At 43.2% G+C, this 6,750-nt stretch overlaps 1 long non-coding RNA gene across 1 annotated transcript in view; it reads left to right on the top strand.

Moving 5' to 3' along the window:
- The window catches only part of LOC138853804 (uncharacterized), a 16,771-nt gene extending 11,094 nt beyond the window's left edge, over nt 1-5,677 (top strand). The window contains exons 2-3 of the long non-coding RNA XR_011392973.1: nt 1-184; nt 3,991-5,677. The exon at nt 1-184 is cut by the window's left edge and continues 130 nt beyond it. This is a non-coding gene — a long non-coding RNA (uncharacterized lncRNA). The remainder of the gene's footprint in view (nt 185-3,990) is intronic.
- The last annotated feature ends 1,073 nt before the right edge of the window (nt 5,678-6,750 follow it).

The following is a 6,750-nucleotide window of genomic DNA, read 5'->3' on the forward strand; positions in this document are numbered from 1 at the left end:
GCTGGTGGGTTTCCCGAGGGCGACGACCCCATCCATGCCTTCCCGCACTTACCCCTGCTACCGCCGCCGCTGCTGCTGTTGCTGCCGCCGCCGCCGTCCCCGCCGCCGCTACTGTTTCTGCTGCTGCTTCTGCTCCTCTGGGGCGGTGATAACCGCTCCTGCCGCTGGGTTCCATGACCAAGCTGTAAGTGTAACAAAGATGAACTTAGTCCTGTTATAATAAGCCTGTGTTAGCTGAGGAATGGACAAGTTCTCCTGGGGTGAACATCACTTTGATGCTGTGATGACGTAGCTTACCCATAAACAGTTGTGTCTTCACTTAGGGTGGTTAGCGTGACGTAGAGTTGTGTTGTGGTGGTTCTCGTAGATGTAACGAAAATAAATGTATTTCGTTTTGTCTAAAATATGAAGTAAGACTTGATGTAGTTGTTGTGTTAGATGAGGTGTATCGCGGCTTAGTTAATATTATTACCACGGGGGAAAGCACTAAAGTCGAAGGAGTCATAGAAGGCCTGGCGAATGGAAGCAAATCATGTTTGATCCATGGAAATGGAAGGTAACACCAGTGGTTTGGAAGAAGTCGACTTATAAAGCTGAATGTACAGTATATGTCTAATTAATGTTTTAAACACCTTTTTTGTACACAAACCAATTTTATAGGTTAAGAGCCGTTATCTTACCTCAGCTCATGTCAAAGCCCAGGCCTAGCTATGTCAACAGTCATACTTGTGTAGTAAACTTATACACTTACATAGATAGTCCCTACGATTTCTTGAGTCATAGTCCTTACCACTTTAGTAGTAGGAACTATGACTTTAGTAGAAGGAACTACTTTAGTTATGGAGGAGTAATATGCTCCTCCATAACTACCTACGAGTGTTTTCATTAAACCATCATTCCCCTGACAAACCCAACAACATCTCAGGTATACTATCACCATCCAGGATGCTACCCACACCAGTCGACTAACACCCAGGTACTTACTGTAAGATGAACCAACCAGGAAGGCAGGTGTAAGGAAACATGTCGGTCGTGGACCAGCCGCGGGGGCGTTGACCCCCGACACACATTCCAGTTATACTCCAGGTATGCCGGGGATTGAACCACAGACCCTAAGTATGTGAGGTGAGTGCACTACCATCCCAGCCACGGGACACCTCTTCTGACTAAAGTAAATCACTGCCGCCAACAACAGCAACACAACAGCAACAACAACAACAACAACAACAACAACAACAACAACAACAACAACAACAACAACAACAAAAACACTAACAATAAAAATTATTCAGCGCAACTGTTCAAATACATTTTTTATTATTTTTTAATGAGGGTAAGCGCTAAACTCGTAGGAATCACTTAGTTCTCTGGGAATAGAAGACATTCAGGTTTAGTGCAAGGAAGCAGAAAAGTCCACTTCCTTGGATCACGAGCCCCTACACCGGCAACAAAGCTCCTCCCTTGAGTGGCGTGCAAATACGGTCTGCTCAGGTCAATTTTATTGTGTAAAACAACGAAATTCACACTGTAAATCGTACTTTCTAAAACAATGAAGTTCATCATGTAAATCGTACTTAGACACTAAAGTCCACCCGATACAGCGAACACATCTTACAGTTACAGTAACTGCTGATAATCACAGCCTCACTGGAATATAATTAAAACCATCGTGCACTGCAACATTATTAAGATGCTAGCAACACTGCAAGGCGACCTCATATACACACACACACACGGAGCACCACAACACTACACAAACACGGAACACTGCTGCACTACAGCAGCATTAAACACTGCAACGCTACAGCAACATGGAACGTTGCAACAATACGGAACACTGCAAATCTATAGCAATACGGAACATTGCAAGATTACTGGAACACGGAACATTGCAAGACTGCTGGAACACGGAACATTGCAACGCTACAGGAACACGGAGCATTGCAACACTACAGGAATATATAGCATTGCAATACTAAAGAACCACGTTGCATTGCAGGATGCACATTAAATTGTTACAAGACGACTCTAGACTCTTTTAAATCCACAATGACTATAAAACACATCATGTTTCAGTTTCTGTACATAACACATATTACATGTTGCAGTTACCATACATAACACATGCTGCAGGTACTGTACATCACACATACTGCAGGTACTGTACATAACACATGCTGCAGGTACTGTACATAACACATGCTGCAGGTACTGTACATAACACATGCTGCAGGTACTGTACATAGCACATGTTGTAGGTACTGTACATAACACATGTTCCATGTATTATATAGAACATATGTTTTTCCCTTCCGTGGATCGAACTTGATTGCCTTCCATTTCCCAGGCGGTGTATGACTCCCCTGCGGGTTTATTGCTTCCACCTAAATATGATGATAATAATAATAATAATAATAATAATAATAATAATAATAATAATAATATTAATAATAATAATAATAATAATACTTAAGAGTTTGTTGTCTAATGTTTAGTACTCCTCCAACCTCTTGCAGTTGTACAAGAATGGTATACAGTACCGACAAGATGAAAACTGAGACATATATGCAACATCTGGGTATCTTTATTGTAGACGTTTCGCCATCCAGTGGCTTTATCAATAAAAATTCTAGGACATTATTTGAAGACAGTAGAACTATATACAAAAGATGAGGTAATCAGTCCCTCAGCCTTGGAGGTGGTGTGTAGAGCACCGTAGTCTGAAGATTCTGGGGCAGAGGCAAGGAGACTGGGGCTTATATACTAACGTCAGGTGGATTGGGACGGGTAGCAGACGAGGACACAGTCACTGGTAGGAGGGATTCCCCAGTGAAAGTAGGTCATACTCAAAGGGATGGGTAAGTTGTAGTAGTAGTGGTTGTAGTAGCCGTGAAGAACGTCATGTAGATGTCCTTTGAACCAAGATTCCATGATGTTGCAGTGTCTGACAAGCTGTACAAGAATGCCTCTGCCCCAGAATCTTCAGACTACGGTGCTCTACACCCCAACTCCAAGGCTGAGGGACTGATTACCTCATCTTTTGTATATAGTTCTTCTGCCTTCAAATTATGTTCTAGAATTTGTATTGATAAAGCCACTGGATGACGAAGCGTCTACATTAACGATACCCAGATGTTGCACATGTGTCTCAGTTTTCAACCTCTTGCGGTTGTTATTGTCATTATTGTTAAATAATATCTACAGCCACAGCTATTCCCACACATACCAACATTGGCATCTACACATACCCACTCTGGCACCCGCACATACCTACAAAGGCAACCTCACACACTGTGGCACCCAGGCATACCCACCCTGGCAGCCACATATATCCATGCTGGAACCAATCACATACCCACCCTGGCACCAACACAAATTGGCACCCAAACATACCCATATTAGCACTCAGAGATACCCTATATATTCCCACAAAGGTGACCAGAATACCAGACCCTCGCCACCACAGCCATCAACAGACCCTCACCGCCACAGCCATCAACAGACCCTCACCACCACAGCCATCAACAGACCCTCACCACCACAGCCACCAAAAGACCCTCACCACCACAGCCACCAACAGACCCTCACCACCACAGCCACCAACAGACCCTCATCACCACAGCCACCAACAGACCCTCACCACCATAGCCACCAACAGATCCTCACCACCACAGCCACCAACAGACCCTCACCACCACAGCCACCAACAGACCCTCATTACCACAATCATCAACAGACATTTACCACCATAGCCACCAACAGACCCTCACCACCACAGCCACCAACAGACCCTCGCCACCTCAGCCACCAACAGACCCCTCACCACCTCAGCCACCAACAGACCCTCACCACCACAGTCACCAACAGACCCTCACCACCACAATCACCAACAGACCCTCGTCACTCAGCTACCACCAGTCACAGCCTCCACTAAACACAAGTCTTTGTGTAATACTAACGCGTCTCATTAACGGAATCTTTTTCCCACAGGTGTCACGGGGCGAGGAACCCTGGAAACCTCTCACAGGACACTCACAGGAAAGGAGGAAGGGGGCAGAGATCCTCGTTAACCCTCACTTCCAGTTCTTCCTAACATGACCTGCCAAATGTCGGTCCGACTCCTTTTCCCTGCAGGTGTCCGTTGCTAGACTCTTCCCTGCAGATCAGGAACAAATATTTCCCGTCATTATTTTGTGTTTCCTCCTGAAAATTTAGGAGAATGTCGTGAGATAGTTGTAAATGTTCGCCTCACGAATATGAGTCGGACACTTAAAATAAAGTAATATAATTACTTCTAAAATCACTCAAGTTCTTAGTAAGTAATTATTTTTAATAAACGCGAAATATTTTAATTATAAATTTATGCAACAACTCATGGTAAATTAGCTTACATTTTTTACGTGTTTTTTCATGCGAACTGTTGTCACATTACTTACTTAAAAGATCATTATGACAAGCTTAAAAACAGAACCACGCAATTCTAATGGTTAAGTAAACAACAATGCAAAACCATGAGGTTGTCACTCAAAGGCTGATTTCACAAAGCTTGAGAGACACTCAAGCATGAACTTCAAGCTTGAGAGACACTCAGGCATGAGCTTCAAGCCTCAGTCCACAATCCTCTGTTGTCAGTGCTGTTCAATGTGAACGTTTATAACACTGATACACTAAAGTTTCTGGTCACACGTGACATGTTAAATCAACTTTCCTGATAACTTTATACTACAAGGAATAAATAATTAAACAGAATAACCCACTGAAACATTCTGGCTGTAATATACATATTACAGTCGCTTTCTAACCCATACGGGTTCAGCATTTTCCCTTGAATATACTGTACCAATGAATATATATATATATATATATATATATATATATATATATATATATATATATATATATATATATATATATATATATTGGTACAGTATATTCAAGGGAAAATGCTGAACCCTTATGGGTCAGAGAGTGCCAGGGCAAGGGGTCATTAGCTCCAATTTCTGAGATCAGGAGCCCTTCGCCATCAAGGCATCTCTGTCCTCCCCTCATCTTTTGAAGGGTGTGGCTGTACAGATGGCTCGGTGTAATACAAGTCTCTCACTATCCACTCTCCTCTGTTTGCACACACTTCTCCCTCTGGTCTGAGAGTCATCATACATTTGCTACAGATATAACACACGAAAATACAGCAATTTTCAGACAGTCTTAATGTTACACTGATGAAGTATTTCATCCATAACGAACTAATGCATCAATTTATACTCGTGTCAGTCTGTTCCTAATATTTTAACCAAGCGTTCCCCGTTGGGGACTCGTGTAAAACATTAATATCATTTCATCTCCCTCTACCGCATTTTACGAATGAGGCTAAATTTTGTCTTTTTTCATATTCTTCTATATTTTCTCCCAATCTCTTAACACTTGTTTCCCAAAGATTGTCATCACCGCCATTCATTGCTGATCACAATTAGCCTCTTCAATCAATTCATCTAGAATTACTCTTCATAATTTCATAATTATTGCTTGTCCATGTGTTATATGGAGCGCTGATTTGCACTCCATGTAGGCTGTTTTAATGCCTAGCTTCTACATTTATATTGTTATATTTGTTATTATTTGTTGTCATAACAGTTCCCAAATGAAGTAAAATCCAAAAAATATATATCCATACACATTACCGGCTTGTTTTTGTTTCCGACTACTGCATTACTTTATGAAACTTTAAAAAGGAGCTTTCTTTCTTTGGTGCTTACCTGGTACAAAGTCTCTATTATGGTTGTAAAGCTCTCCAAGGATCATGAGAGGTTGGCCAAGCACTGTGTTAACTCCTGCAGATCTGGCTTACAGTGTGTGTGCCTGAGAAAGAGAGGATAGGAGAGGAATGAGAGTGAACACGTATCTCTGCGACAGTAGCAGATGAAGAGGTAAACGGCCGAGGTAGTTCGTAGGAAGAAAAGCGAGGAGCAGTTTTTTTTTTTTTTGCGCATCTGAGATTGTTAAGGGAGTGTTGTAAAGATAGCTAAGAAGAGCCTGTTAGATCTGGAATGTGGTGTAAATGTCCGAGGGTGTAAATATGGAATGGGAGGTGAGGATTTCACATGTGTCATTCGAGCTTTTTTGCCCCTCTGCGGTTTTGGTCCTGCCCCTTGCGGGCCCTTACCTGGAGTTTACCTGGAGAGAGTTCCGGGGGTCAACGCCCCCGCGGCCCGGTCTGTGACCAGGCCTCCTGGTGGATCAGAGCCTGATCAACCAGGCTGTTACTGCTGGCTGCACGCAAACCAACGTACGAGCCACAGCCCGGCTGGTCAGGAACCGACTTTAGGTGCTTGTCCAGTGCCAGCTTGAAGACTGCCAGGGGTCTGTTGGTAATCCCTCTTATGTATGCTGGGAGGCAGTTGAACAGTCTCGGGCCCCTGACACTTATTGTATGGTCTCTTAACGTACTAGTGACACCCTTGCTTTTCATTGGGGGGATGTTGCGTCGTCTGCCAAGTCTTTTGCTTTCGTAGTGAGTGATTTTCGTGTGCAAGTTCGGTACTAGTCCCTCTAGGATTTTCCAGGTGTATATAATCATGTATCTCTCCCGCCTGCGTTCCAGGGAATACAGGTTTAGGAACCTCAAGCCCTCCCAGTAATTGAGGTGTTTTATCTCCGTTATGCGCGCTGTGAAGGTTCTCTGTACATTTTCTAGGTCAGCAATTTCACCTGCCTTGAAAGGTGCTGTTAGTGTGCAGCAATATTCCAGCCTAG

Source organism: Cherax quadricarinatus, chromosome 40, assembly GCF_038502225.1.
Source record: "Cherax quadricarinatus isolate ZL_2023a chromosome 40, ASM3850222v1, whole genome shotgun sequence".
Lineage (NCBI taxonomy): Eukaryota > Metazoa > Arthropoda > Malacostraca > Decapoda > Parastacidae > Cherax > Cherax quadricarinatus.